This window comes from Vicugna pacos, chromosome 11 (genome assembly GCF_048564905.1).
Source record: "Vicugna pacos chromosome 11, VicPac4, whole genome shotgun sequence".
In the NCBI taxonomy this organism is placed as follows: domain Eukaryota; kingdom Metazoa; phylum Chordata; class Mammalia; order Artiodactyla; family Camelidae; genus Vicugna; species Vicugna pacos.
Genome location: NC_132997.1, coordinates 21,554,119 through 21,569,740, shown reverse-complemented (window position 1 = coordinate 21,569,740; position 15,622 = coordinate 21,554,119). Strand labels below are relative to the sequence as shown.

At 40.4% G+C, this 15,622-nt stretch overlaps 1 long non-coding RNA gene across 1 annotated transcript; it reads right to left on the bottom strand.

Annotated features, from left to right (window-relative positions):
- Positions 1–5,113: 5,113 nt before the first annotated feature.
- LOC140699697 (uncharacterized) lies at positions 5,114–14,619 on the bottom strand. The gene is made up of 2 exons (XR_012077943.1): positions 14,531–14,619; positions 5,114–5,320 (listed from the first exon to the last, which is right to left on the bottom strand). It is a non-coding gene; the product is annotated as an uncharacterized lncRNA (long non-coding RNA).
- Positions 14,620–15,622: the final 1,003 nt, after the last annotated feature.

Below are 15,622 nucleotides of genomic sequence, written 5' to 3'. Positions count from 1 at the left end.
GCATCAAGAAGAGCTGCTCACAGTCAGAAGAGGCACAAGCTGACCAGGCTGATAAACCAACTACACGTCACTGAGCTCAGGAAGCCAGGGAGCTCCCTGAGGAGCCGGAGAAAGCATGGCAACAATATACATACCAAACACAGCAGATGCTCATATAAAGTGCTAAAATGAGATTCAGTTGTCTTATTAAAATGCCAGAGCCATGACACATTATTTCTCAGTCTTTCCTTATAAATAAAAATTAAGTCTGGAAGCAGGAACAGTGACAGAGCCAGAAGATGGGTGACTTAGGGCTGACAGCTTATCTGTCTTTATCAAAATAATCACACTCTTTATTCTATTTTCCTTATCATAAATAGCCAATGTCTTTGAGATATTTATTATATGGAAAATATTGGGATAAATTCTCTACATATATCATCTAATTTTCTAAATCTTCTTTAAAAATGTTGCTTCTGAAAAAAAGAATGGTCAGGCTATTTGAATCTTCGGAAATGAATTATCTAATTTGCTCACTTAAAAGGGATCATTATTAGGGTACATTTATCAAGGTGGATATTAATGTAAAGTAAATGTATCCCAAATAACCTCCTATTTGACTCCTATTTACTCAAATCAATGTGTATTTATACCCATCTCATTCCATAAAGGGACATAAGGCAGTTTTATTCTATGCCTTGTTGATATGAAATGGTGCCTTCATGCTAGATCTTTCCTAGAAATGGGATTTAAACTCCAGATCACAAGATTTCCTTCCTTGTGTCACAAAACATCTCATTTTTATGAAAAACAATAACAAAAACAAAAACATTTTGGAAAAGCAAAAAATAAGAGGCATAAGTTGTTCTGATTTTTGTCAGTTTTTCAAAAGATCTCTCAGAGTTTGACAGCCTTGTCAACAGCCATTCAAGCTGCTCTCATTTTACAAGAACAGTAACATGTAATGAGACTATTTCATGATCTAAAGTTTCATTTCCCCACCTTTACTGTAAGCCCCTCTGAGGCACACACCATGCTTCTGTTACTCACAGGGCAGCAGGCCTGCATTTCTTGAAGTGAGTTCTGCCGACTACAGCACCTACCAGACACACTGGGAAAAGTGCTCTGTGGTCAAGTGGGCTGGGAACTGCTGCCACCCTTTGTCCAGAGGGCCCTGGAAATGCCTTCAAGCTTGTCTTAGCCCAGCAATTCTCATACTCATTTAGCCATGAAATCCCCCATTTCTAGGGCACCAAATTGTAACAGCCTATGGACAAACTTGAGAAATGCAGTGCTGAGTACATGTAGCAGGTGCTAGTTGAGGGAACGGACCAATCAGAATAGTTCTTCTTATCCCAATATAAAGTATAAACTCTTGGGGTTAAAATCATCACCTTCTTAACCCTCTGAGGCACTCAGAAATTGCTAAGATGCTCCTTCAATAAGTAGTCATTGCTCGAAAAGACAGACGTGCAGGGGGAAGTAGTTCTCATCGGTGCTGCCTACCCGTCCTTTCCAAATCCATTTCCCAGTGTGCGTTAGTTCTCCATTTTTAGCTCTGAGTCTTGAGAGTTAGAAATGTGAGCATTTTCATGACCTTATGTAACTATAGCAAGAAAGCATGTAGATATGGAAAGTAAATGAGGTAACATTCCAAAGTGCAGCACCAACCAAAGTAAACATAAATCCCCTGTTAATTAGCTCACCATGACACTTGTTTAGAAAATCATTTGTGAACTATGAAATCCTGCTTTGCAAGACTGAATTGATTAAAGTGTTAAATATTCTCCAGATACCCCAGAAATGTCCAGCACTACTTCAGAGGTGGCGGTGCAGGAAGAGAGAGAGAGGGAGAGAGAGGAATTTCAGAAGGAAATCAAGATAACTGGCAAAATTTTGAAGTATGATAAATACTACACATGAATGGTTGGGATTTGTATTGCTTTAAGAAATCATACTTAAATGCATAGTAATGTAGCATTACATAAACATAACACAGTTTTAATTGTTATTTTTAAGAAAACAAGGCAGTCATTCCTGGACTCAATCAATGAGCACTTGTATTAGAGGCTCTAAGGAAGAGTATCTTAATGACAAGCCTTCACCCTCCCTGGACAGTTGACTGTAAATTTGGGTACCCACATCACCTAGCAGATGCCTATCCAGCATCAGGCCCATAATAAATGCTTAGTGTTTAAGAACTACAGGCAAACTACATAATGTTACTATTTTGATTTAAATCCATATAAAAGCATCTGTAACTGGAATATAACGACTCCCTAAATTTGATTATAGATCAGTATCTTTGGATAAACACTTTAGCACTGGGACTGTATGAATTAAAATATTTTATCATCTTTTTGGTTTCTGGGCAGCAGTAACCAAGCCTCTTCTTCTCATCTAGTGAGACATGAAATGAAAATCTCACATAAACTTAGTCACTCCCTGTCTGTACTTAAAAAGATAGAGGCTTAAATAGATAGGTGAGGTGTCTCAACTCTATAACAAGAAGAAGCCTCATGAAAAGAAGATAAAAGGGATGAATAAGAAAGGTGAAGGGAATTAAGAGGTACAATCTGCCAGTTATAAAATTAATAAGTCACAGAGATGTAAGGTACAGCATAGGGAATACAGTTAATAATATTGTAATAACTTTGTATGGTATGTAATATATGAAAAAACTGAATCACTAAGTTGTGCACCTGAAACTAACATAATACTGTAAGCCAAGTGTACTTCATCAAAAGCAGGGAGGCGATGAAAGGGAGTTTTTTCACCAAAAAAAAAATTGTAAACAATTTGCTTTTATGTATTACTTTTAATTTACAAATTCAAAGAATTTCAAACTCTCTTCAAAATGATTTGATATAAGGCGTCTCAACTAACAATAAAGCATTACACATGCGTGTGTTTTTTGATCAAATATGTGAAAGAAAATATTTTCTTCACAGGCAAGTTCACGAGCCACAAGATCCTGGGCAGGTGCACCAAGGGCGGGGTGGGGGGGAATATTTATCTTTTAACAACGACGTGACGAAAGTCTGTCCTCTCACTGAAAATGCATAAATATCAATCATGAGTTGCTTTAAGACTGTGCATTACCTCTCAGGTCTCTCTTTAGTTTTCTGAGGTCTTTTGGAAAATCTTCAAACTTCATCTGTGAGGTCTGAAGGAGGTCCTGGGGTTCAGGCAGTGGAAACATACACTGCTCCTTTCCAGCATTCTGATCAGCAAGAAGAACAGAGTGTTCATATACTGAGAAGAATACAACAGCAGCAGTGACAAAACAATGATACACACTGTCAAATTGCTCACCAGTAAAGAACAACACAACATGACTCTGTGAAAACCATCTGACCTCATCAAAATTGCGCAGATAATAGGAAACAAAATACAACAAAAGGCTTCTGCTATTGTCCTAGGCAGAAAGACCAAAGTAATTAGAAATAGATTTTGCAAATTATTACATATACAGTGTCAAATAAAATTAATTCCAGTAAATCCACATATTTAGATGAGAATATTTAGATGAGAATATTCAGAATGAAAGGTGAAATTCTGTTTCACGTTACTTTAGCTTAATACCACAGAAGACCTTGTGTTCCCCACTGTTCCAACCTAATCTCCAAGTGGAAGCACAGCGGTTTCAGGGTCGAGTCTCAACTGTGAACACTTTCCTGTTTTCACCCTCCTCGATCAGAAAATTAGCTCATTAATTTTTATGTTTTATTATTAAAAGTATAAATACCATCTAAACTGAAAAGGCAAACTCTCTCCAGCATTTCTGCACAGCTGGACCAACAGTGCCTCTCCAAAAGTGAGTCTGACCGAGGCTTGTTAGTTTGCAGATTAAGAAAATTTTAAAGTTAAGTATTATTTCAAGTAAGCTGGAGCTTTAAAAAATGCAAATATATATTATTAATCGTGTTAGCAATTGAGATGTCAAAATTAACATCCAGGCAGCTATATGTAACCCAAAATGTGTGTAGTTCTAAAGAAAAAAAGTAAAATTGTTTTGTATCTAACAAAGAAGAAGCTGTTCACCTTTTTTCTGGCACATTTAGAGATATTAATTTTTATTTTTTTCATTGCTCAAAATCTGGATGTGTGAAACCTAAAACATATTATAAAACACCCTCTGTAATACAAGCTTTGTTTCCTATAATGTTCAGTCAGTCAGGACTTCTTCCCCCATTGATAAAAAGAGCACCATCACTTTATAATCAAGTTTGACATGGCATGATAATGTATCTATTAGATTACCCACATAGTAATATAGTCTATACTACCAACATATCTATATACAGAATATGCACAGTTATGATAATAAAAGTGATATATTTATAAGAAACAGGATTGTCTGTAAAATGATTTAAGCAACTTGATTTCTTTGTCTTTCCTAACTTGTAAATCAGTGAAATGACTAGCAATACCTGAATCAATTAACAGAACATGTATTAAATGCCTGCTGATAGGCACACAGAGCAAAATTAATTCCGAGTGATCGGATCCACGTGGATATACAAATAGTACTAACTATATACATGTATAACTATATAAATATAGTTATATGTGTTTTATAGAGAAAGAATGAAATCAGGAAGACTTTGCATAGCTCTTGTGAAATTATAAAAAAATCTTGCTTCCTGCTTCATTGCTTTTTATCCAGATTACTTCTTAATTATTTAAATTAATGAAATTTAACTTATTGGAGGATTGAATAAGATATATTTACCAATACAAAAAATTCTCTTATTCATATACAGTTATCATTCTCAGACTCTGTTTCAGATTCATTTTTATAAGTAACATTTACAAAAATGACTTGTTTCAACCCAAAAATCAGTTGTTAAAAACTATTCAAGAGCTAGCATATGTTTAGAAGAAAGTGGCTTTTTTTTTTTGAAGAAATGTGATTTATCAGGTTGCCAAAGTGGAGGTTCCTATGAAAGTGTGCATCATACAAATAAACAGCATTTGAACAAATATAGCCATAAAAAATCACAAAAAGTGCATGCTGTTGGTGTTCTACGCAAGAATGATATTCTCCCCAATTTTGGGAAAGCCCACTGTCTGGCATTTCAAAGAAGCCCGATGAAAGCCATGTTAAGAGGAAAAATACAATGCAGAAAAGCACAGTTATCCTCACATTTATTCATGACATGTGTGCACAGAAGATTCTGCATTTTCCGAATGGAAAGAGCCCACCCATAGCCTGGATGCCATCTACAAGATCCTATGGTGTGCTCACTGCTCATGTTTGTCCAGAAACCTGGCATTTTCCTTGTCTTTGGAGGACTGGCCATGCTTTTCTATTATTTCCAGTTCATCTCATTGTGCTCTGTGGAAAAACAAAAGCCAAGTGGTTGTTAGATAATCATGATGTTAAATACAGGAAAATTCTATATATTTTGATATTTTTAACATCTGTTTGAGGTAAAATTTGACTTAATTCATGATGCATTTTAAAATGTTTAAATATGTTTAATGCACACCAGATCATCTCCAAATCTTCCAAATGCTATTGGCGATTAGTGACGTTCCCATATAAATAATAAATATTTTTTATTTATTCCAGCATGCTTTAAAACAGTACAGTTTTCCTCCCTTGTTTTTAGCTGTTTATAATGCTCTCTGGAATGCAAGACTTTCATTTTAAAGTGGTATTTCTCTCAGAAATTAATCAAGTTAAATTTGAAAGTAATTTGATCCTAAAGGTCTTATAACATTTTTAAAGAAAAAAAATATATATTTAACTATTGCAATCATTCTTTCTGCCTCTTTGTTTTGGGAAAAGTACAATTTAATTATTAAGTCATGGGACAAAAATAAAAGATTTTGATTCTTTCAAAAATTCTTCCAACACAAAAATGTCTCCAGGCTTCTTTTCTTTTTAACTGTCCTATTTCACCCTTTAAAACCCAAGCTAAAAATTTGTTGTCCTAAGTTTGGTTCTTTATAGGAGAGGATCCTCTGCACTTTAATCTAAAGCAGAATATTTTATAGGTTTCAAACAACACAAATTTTATTCTTAATAGAGAATTTAGATGATTTTTATTTTCAGTCTTATCTCTATAATTCACAAAGAAGTTTCAAAGTATTTTCTACACTTTCTAAGTGCATTAAGAAGTCAGTAGACCACCATATCTTGGGTTTGAGTCTAGTCCCCAGAAGTTAAAATCCCTTCAACATTTTCTGTTGTTTGAACATAAAGGCAGCTCAGCCATAAACTGCTGTAAATGATAGAACCTGAGAGATTTCTAACAAAGCTATTTTGTGTTTTCTACTCACTGACTGATTTGAAATACAGGCTTTTCTGTTAATGGGATTACCTAGCAAAGACTAGTTCCTCAAAGGAAGCTTCTTTCAGCAGGGAAAGAAGATTTAATGACAGACCAATAGATCTTCTGAGGGCTTGATCCATTTGGCTTTTGGAAGGTAATACAACAAAAGGATACAGAGAAATAAAGGAGATGGTTTGGCTTCAGTATAACTTACACTAAAAAGCCTGCCTTGCCCACCTTGATCTTCATTATAACAAGTCTCTGTCCACAATAACACAGAACCTTATATTTGCTCTGTTCTGTACTTACTACAATGTCTTACTGGTGCTACACATGGATGTCTACTTCTTCTACTGACTGGAGCTTATTGGTGAGAAGGGCTATGTCCTGTGTATCTCTGTGGTCCTAGTGACCAGTATGATTCATGGTACAGTCCTGCCCTCTGTATCCACGGGGTCTGCATTTGTGGATTCAACCAAACACAGGTCCAAAATATTCAGGGCAAAAAAATTCCATAAAGTTCCAAAAAGCAAACTTGAATTTTCTATGCTCCAGTAACAATTCAGATAGCATTTATGTTGTATTAGAAATTATATATAATCAAGAGGTGATTTCAAGTATACAGGAGGATGTGAGTGGGTTATATACAAAATAGGAATAATTTTATTTAAGGGATTGAGCCTCTAGGGATTTTGGTAGCAATCCCTTGCAGATACCGAGGGATGACTGTATGTAGTTAGAAGTCATTAATTGTTTTAAAGACAGAAAAATTAAATCAGTAATTGAATAGGAAAAAACAAGGCCTCCGTCCTTGGAGAAGGGACAGGTAAGAGGAGGAAAGTTAATGACAAGACAATCAAAATAAGAAATATCGAGGACATAATGATATACAGATAATGCCAAATGTTAACCATCATCCTAGAGTAAAATGAGGGTCTTCATGAGGTAATTTGAAACCCAAATAGATACCTATGCATGCTTGAGACAGAACTGGTTATGTCAAACACTAAGATACAAATAGATAGATTAAAAAAATAAGAAGGCTGCGTCCAGCAAAGGTACATGTGAATTCACTCATCTATACATTCATTCAACACAATGCTCTCGTGTACATATCATTCATGTCTTATGCAGGAATATGTATGTGTAGGAAGTTACAAAAATTAGAACTAAAACTTAATGTTAATCAAATCTGCAATATTCTGCTATTCATTGCTACAGCAAGACCAGCTGTTTCTTCTTGCATGACATCTTGGTTTTTTCCTTCCAAAACATATGGTATCAAGCAAAAGTCAGTAATTTTCTACCTGTTAAAAACTCCAATTTCTCAATCTTATCAGCAACTATCAGCTATATCAAACTAGTGCTATAAATTCATGCCAGAAATTAGAGGTAATCTCAATACTTTTGGCTTTGACCCCTTCAAAGTTAATATAATCTCAAGTGTTCTCCCCTGGTTCTTCTTTTAAAAAAATGAATTTTAGGGATTATTTACTCATCCACCCATTCAATCAAAAGCTGACTGTTTATCAGGCATTACACTAGGCACTGGAGATAACAAGATAAATGCTGGGCTTCAGATTCCAGCAAAATGCCACCTCACAAAATACCCATTTGCACATAATACCACACTTGTTTGCTTAAACCTTCTATAGTGATCTTCTTCTTCTGCTTTTTAAAACTGTATATAACCCTCTATGAAGAGGATGTTGGTGATCTCACTGCCATACCAGTGGTGATGAGAGTTACTTATTGAAATAGATTCATTTTTCCTTATGGCCAAAGCTATGTGCAAAGTAGCTACACACTAACACATTGATTACCAACATAAAGGAACTTCCAAGTTCTAAACATTTAAATAACAAACCTTTCATCTCCAAATCCCAGGCACATACCTTCTAAGTTTAAATCATTTCAGTCTACAGGACAGGGGCTATCTTTTGGTTATTTCCTTTCTTTTACTGTTCACCCCTTCCCACCCCCAGCCCAATTATCTGCAGAAGGTTTCTTCCAGACATCCTTTTCTGAGGGTTTCCTGTTTGCCTGTGAATGAGCTAGAGCCGTGCTGCTAAGTCGGAGGCTTTCACTGGTTACCAAAGATTCATCCCACCCAACACCCAGACACGCTATTCACCCAACCACTGGCCAGAATGGATCCAGATTCCTGGCTGTCATCTCTAATTTCACCAAGTATTTTGACCTCCACTGCCCTAAACCCACAGCACCCTGACACTGAACCCTGCTATTTCAACTCCTGAGAAAAACTGTACCTTTCCCAGAGAGGGGTTGGGGAGCAGGGGTGGAGAGGGAGAGGAGGATGTTGAGAGGGACTGATGCACAGTTCTGTGGCTGAGTCTGTTAATTACACCCAGCAGGTGTCTCTTCAGTGCTGTTCCAGAGAACACGAACTTGGATCCCTGAGGATCGGTAAGTACTGCTGCATGGGCCGTCAACCTTGAGACTCACGGTGCTAGACAAACACTCTTAAAAGTTATGTTGTTGACAAACTGTTCCATCTTAACAGTGATCCCCATACTTACTCCAGTATGAAACATGATTTTGTGTGAGAGAGAGAAAAAGATAAAGACAGAGACAGAGAGAGAACATGACAGTAACACTCCCAAGGATGCAGTGCTCTAAGGGATATCAGTGAAAACACTGTGCCAGGCCAGCCTTTTACCACTTTCTTCATTCAGTTTCCACAATGTTCATACTATTTCTACTCTAAATCTAATCTTTAAATCTTTGCCTCTGTCCTCAAAAACCACCATGCCTGTCACTCTTAGGCTTGCCTCCTAATACTGTCCCCTTTGATGACAGTACTATACCCTCTGTCCTGGATTTCCTCCCACCCCTCTGTCGACCTCCTCAGTCTTCATGGCCCAGGCTGAAGCCCTTGTTTCCATTATAAGCCTTTGTTTTCCCTTCATATCCACACAGGTAACTACTTTGTCAACATTTCCAAGAAGCATCTTGGATCAAATGAAAATCTAAAAATAAACTCAATTTTCTTCCCCTAAATATTCAGTGATCCTGATTACTGGAAACTGGAAACTAGTCACCCAGCCACAAAGCTGAGAGTCATCTAAACATCCCTCCCTACTTTGCCTCCGCATCTGATGCATCACTAAGTCTCCAGTTCACTTACTTCCCTCCATTTCCATGGCCATAACCCTTGTCCAAACTACCTCCTCTCTCAATTTGCCTCTTTGATACTGGGCTTAGTCTCCTCATAGCCATCCTTGGCTCTCTCTAATATAAGTCCTACAGGGCACACAGTTTTATTTCTTAAAGATGTGGACCAGAGCATGTACTCTATGTCACTCTACTTATGACTCTGTAACAGCTAACCGCCATTCTTAGAATCACACCCTAGACCTTGGGTGCCTATGACGCCCGCATGGCTCACCTTCCTCTGCCTCCCATCTCAGGTCTTGCTCTCACATGCTGAACACATTGGTCTTGGTGGCTTTCATTCAGTTCCACAAACATTTCACATTCCTCTTTCATAAATGCTGTGTCCTGTGTCTAGAACATTCCCCACGCTTCTCAGCTTCCACAGTACCCACTACCTCATTTCAGCTCCAATCTCTCTACCTTGGGGAGGCCTTCCTTACCCTCCACATCCATGCAGAATCCCCCTGGTAATATAACCGCACTGTACAAATTCCCTTCGCCTCACAGCATGTGTCACAGCTGTGCATGGATACGTAAGGCTTGACTCCCACATTCGAAGGAAAGCTCCATAAGCACAAGGATAATGTCTGTTTTGTCATCATCACAACCAGAGCACATGCCTGAAATAAAGCAGATGCTTAGTAAATGTCTGATGGCATAACAATAAATGACTGGAGCTTATTATATAAAAATTTCTGATGTCCCAGCTCCTCATTCAGTCCCACCTTTCCTCTGTTTCTCTCCTTTCTGCAACAGGAGCTGCAGACTACCAGGAGCTGAAGTGGTGAGTTACAGTACCAGTGGGTGTCTGATTTGGAAGTGGTAAAGGTTAACATACTTGGTGACATCAGTGATGACAGCCAGGAACTGGGCTCTGTGCTGGATGGGGATCACGGGAGAGTGTGCCTGGTCTCAAGGAATAGTTTTCTTTTCTTTATACCGGGTATTAAATCGAGCATCAGCAGCAACCTGGCTCTTTCTGTAACTTACCTGTTTATTTCTCCCTCTTCAGTCCTTTATTCTTTCCTATGTAGACTTCACACTCTTTCTCCCCCAGTCACTTCCCTGAATCCCTTCACAACCCTCTCTCTACTTGTCCAGCCAAATATCTTGAAGGTACACTGACTTCTTTTCTCATCTTTTGCTTGGTTTTTGAATCCCTGTAATCTGGCTTTTGTTCTCACTTAGATCACTCTCACTAAGCCCAAAAATGATCTTCTTAGACCCAAGAATCTCATCTATAGATAAAGCAAGAGCTCAGTTTTACTGGGCCCTTAGTAACGATTAGGTATCCTGCAAATTGCTCTAAATGTTTAATGTCACAGACACAGGCATTATTAGCAGCAACAGCATCACCCCCATTTGTACGATGAGAAAGCTGAGTCTTAAGTCCCAACCAGTAAGCACAGGTGCCAAGGTTCAGACAAAGTTGGAGTGGCTCCCAAGCCCTCATCCATCATCTCCTGGTGTCAATGGCCCTATGCTTAGGTCTCTTCACAAAGCTCTACTGAGTCTAGACCATTTCCTGAAGTGGCCCAGGTCCTTAAAAACCAACATGGGGCCAAGATGAAGTCACTCCATTGCTTGCCAGTCCTTCTTGTGACTAAAAGTCCTGGCACTAAGACCACAAACAAACACAGGAAAGCGATGAAAAATGGAGGGAAGGCTGACTGGCCAGGAAGCTGACAATGTGAGGAGTCGTGAAGCTCCCCGGGTTTTCTTTCCCCTCACCGCTGATGAGGTGCTGGAGAAGCCTGGATCTGGAACCACCAGAAGATAAGGGTTGTAAATAAAGCCTCTCCCCACCTCTAGCCCAGGGACAGGGGAAGGGATGTCTGGCAGAAATAGCCTTGTTCTTAATACTGGCTCTACTCCAGCCAAAAAACCAAAAGAAAAACTGGCCCCTTGTGGAATCAGTGTGGCTACATGCAGAACTGGACATGCAGCCTGACCTGGCAGCACTGAGGTAAAGGTGGTGAGTGGGAGGAGTGCTACTCAGCAATCTGCTTCCCCCATCCTCCACCCCACAGGGTCTAGGGTGCCAGCAGGTGCTTCCTCACCCCCTCCCCCAGCAGCAACGAGGCAGATTGAGGTGTCTCAGTGGTGATACTGAGCCCTGCAATACAACTAGGACATGGGGAAAGACATAGATGTTTTTATTAAAGAGAATACACAGAAGACAAACACATGAAAAGATGGTCATCTGCCATTAGGAAACTGCAAATTAAAATCACAATCAGATATTACTCTATACCTATCTATTAGAAGAGTGAAAACTTTTTAATATGGTGACAATACCAAGGATGTGGCAAAATTAGATACCTCATATATTGCTTCTGAGAATGTTAAAATGGTACAGCCATTATGGAAAATAGTTTGGCAGCTTCTTAAAAATACATTCTAAATATACATTTAATATACAACAAAGCAGATGCAATGCTGGTCACTTATCACAAAGATATGAAAATGTATCCACACACAAAAGTTAATACATATGAATATTTGAAGCAGTTTTATTTGTAATAGCTAAAACTTCAACACAACCCAAATGTCCCTCAATGTATGGAACAAATTTTGGTGCATTCATACCACGGAATACTACTATTCAACAATGGAAAGAAGTGAACTTTTGATACACTCAACAATTGGATGGATCTCAAGGGAATTAATTCTACTGAGTGATAAATAGCCAATATCAAAAGGTTACATACTCTATTACATACTATTTAACACTCTCAAAAATGACAAGAATTACAGAGATGGAAAACACATTCGTGACAGCAAGGGGTCAGGAAAAGGAAAAGGGAAAGAGTGTGAGAGATTTTGCAGAGGAGGAACAATTTTATATCTTGACTGTAGTGATGGTTACACAAATCAACATGTAGTAAAACTGCACACACACATACACGGGTGCACGGGAAACCAGCAAAGTCACAAAAAGCTCTATGGATCATACCAATGTCAATTTCCAGATTTTAAAACTGTACTACACTTTTGTAAGTGTTATCATTCAGGAAAACTGGGTGAACGCTACCTAGGATCTCAGTGTACTAATTATGCTATAATTATTTCAAAATAAAAACTTAAAAGAAAAGAAATCAATGTGACCAATTGATCATCTGTTCCTTTATGTCCACAGTGTCCATCCTCTAAATATCCAACTTTGGTTTATGGCCATCAGGTCCAAACACCCAAGCAAGAAGTCTTCTTCCAGTCTCTCCTCTCCACATCCAGTGAGGCAACACTTCCTATCTAGGTCAGCCCTGAAAAAAGTCTCAGAAGCAGATTTCTCCCTCTCCAATCTCACTGCCACTCCAGAATGCTATGGCCACATCCATCTCTGTCAGTCTCAACCCCTACCCAAATCCCATTCCAATTCCCCTATGTATTACCTTCCTCCAACTCAGAATTCCTCACCCCAAATACATTTTATAAGAACAGCCCCAAATATTGCCTCACCATGAAGATTAACCCAGGTCCCCCAAGATCAAGAAATCGTGGTCTCTTCAGCTACTATCCTGTTCTTTCTATATAAGTCAAGCCTAGCACTTACCACATTAGGCTGTAATTATTTAGTTGTGTCCCAGGGAAATACAAATGCTCCCAGAAAACTCCTAGGGGCTGAACCTGATTGTCAATCTACACAAGACCAGGCCAAGAAAGAGCAGAAGCTGGTACTGACAAGCCTTCCTGACCTGTGACCTCCCAGCCTGGTCACACATGCATCCATGCACATGCAAACTCCCTCACACTCAGAGGGGAGACACAGTGGCAGATGATGACCCTTCCCAGGATCTACCCATCCTCAAGCTTCAATCAGCTCAGTTTGCACCACTGCTAACCACATTTAAGTCTTCATTAAGTAGTTATTTATTTATTTTTGCTTTTCCTCTATTATTTGCTATGAAATCTTCCAATGCCAAAGGTTACTTCCCATGAAAAATGAAAAAATTAATTTTCTATCAGACGACTAAAGAATGACTGAACTATGCTGGCATATACATTCACGTGTAGATTTGGAAAAAGTCATAGGTTTATTAAAATAAAGTGAAATATATTATTGTTTCTCATGCAATTCATTTATTCTTCCGTTTGCATTCATACTGGATTATGTAAAGTGAATTACATTTGGGATAAAGTAGTAACAAACTGATTTAAAAAATCCTTTATGAAATTTCCAATTCAGTTAAGAATTAGACAATTCACAAAAGACTACTTTACATGGACATGGTAATAAAAGCTTGAAGGGAAATGAGGCAGGGAGGTGGGACGGATGGTGATGCATGCATGGGGCTGTCATCATTGTTCTTACTGGGTGATCACTACAAGGGATCCAGGGAGATCTTACTGACAAGCAGGCATTTGAGCTGAGACCTGAAGGAAGGAGGGAGACCACCACGTATGTGTCCAGGGAGGATTCAATGCAGAGGGAAGAGCTAATGCCAGGCCCTGGGGCAGAACATTCTCAAGAAAGTAAGGGACAAGCCACAGAATGAGAGACTATCTTTTACAAATCATATTTCTGAAAAGAGCCTTTTATCTAGAATATATAATTTCTAATACATATTTCTCCAAAAGAAGATATACAAATGGCCAACAATCATATGAAAGAAGCTCAGTATCAGGGAAGCGCAATCCAAAACCACAAGGAGACGCCACTTCAGAACCATGAGGATGACTATCATCAGAAAGACAGACGATAACAGGTGTTGCCTATAATGTAGAGATAAGTTGGAACGCTCATAGTCGGCTAGTGGAAATATGTAAAACGGTGCAGCCACTTTGGAAGCAGTCTGGAGTTTCTAAAAAGGCCAACCATTGAGTTTCCTTATAACCCAGGCATGACAATCTCAGGCATGCAGCTGTGAGAAATAAAACCTGGATCCCCAAAAACCTGGTATACAAATGTTCACAGCAAAATTATTCCTAATAGAAAAAAAATACAAATTGTGTGGACACCAGTTCATGTATGCTGTCTCCATCCTGAGGCGAAGCCCCGCCCCCAGACCATAAGAGTCAATCCGCGCGCTCGCTGCCAGGACAGGCCCCGCCCCAGAGCCCTCCTCGGCCTCGCCCCTCCTTCCGCCTACCTGCCCGCCAGTTGGCAGTTGGCAGTTGGTGTGAGCGGCAGTCGTTTCAGAAGCTCCGTGGCTCCCCCGAGGCGGCGGCTGCTGCTGCGGCGGCGGCGGCGGCGGCGGCGGCGGCGGCGGCGGGCGGCGGCCCCGAGGTGGTCCGCGGGCAGGTGTTCGACGTGGGGCCGCGCTCCAGCAGTCTCCTCCTCGAGGGCTCCTACCGCGTGGTGTGGTGAGTGTCCGCGCCCCGCGTGCCGGCCGCGCCCGCCCGGCGTCCCGCTCCGCCTCGTTGGCTGTGGCAGTGGCGTCGTGACCGACCCGCGACCCCGACCCTGGCCGGACCGCAGCCGGGGGTCTCGGGCGGGGCCGGGCCGCTCGGGCCGGGTCGTTACTCGCGGCGCTTCCCGGGCGGCCCTCGATGGCGCGCGAAGTAGGGGAGCGGCGCGGGGGTCGGAGGCCGGGATCCGGGACCGCCAGGACGGGAACGGCCCCCACCCCAGGGTACTTGACATATCGGCCTTCCCTTGACGTCCCCATAGTGAAGCCGCGAAGTACTTCAGATGCTTGAGGAGGCGGCTGCGGTCTGGAAAGCGGTTCTCAGCGGCGGGTATGTACAACCCCGAAGTCATCGTCTTCTTTTCCCCCCTCCCCTGCCTTTTCTGCGGACGGCTTTCATGGTGCCAGGGGTGCTCCCTTGCGCAGGCTCTCTAAAAGACATGTAGTGGCACCAGGGTGGGTGTGGAATGTCTCCATCTTCAAGTGTTTAAATGGGTTTGGGCATGGTACTGTTCGCGTTTCAGGAAGGGTAAGCCAGCATAGCTGTTGTGATTTATTTAAGGAGTCTTTTGGAGTTGGCCCTAATTTGACTTGTCCCCTCTTTTACCGGGCGTGAGCTCTCGTACTGGCATAAAGGCTTCCAGAGGTTTTAACATAATGACTGTGGACTTTCCCTGTTAAAGCTTTAGTGGCCTGTGTGTATGCCGCCCTGATGGAGTTCTTGCAGAACCACATGCAGGCGCCCTTGTCTGGCTCCAGATCCCTCAGAAGTGTTCGTGGGATGGGGTTGATGGTGGTTTTGTTTTTGTTTTTGTTCTTGTTTTTTTTGTTGTT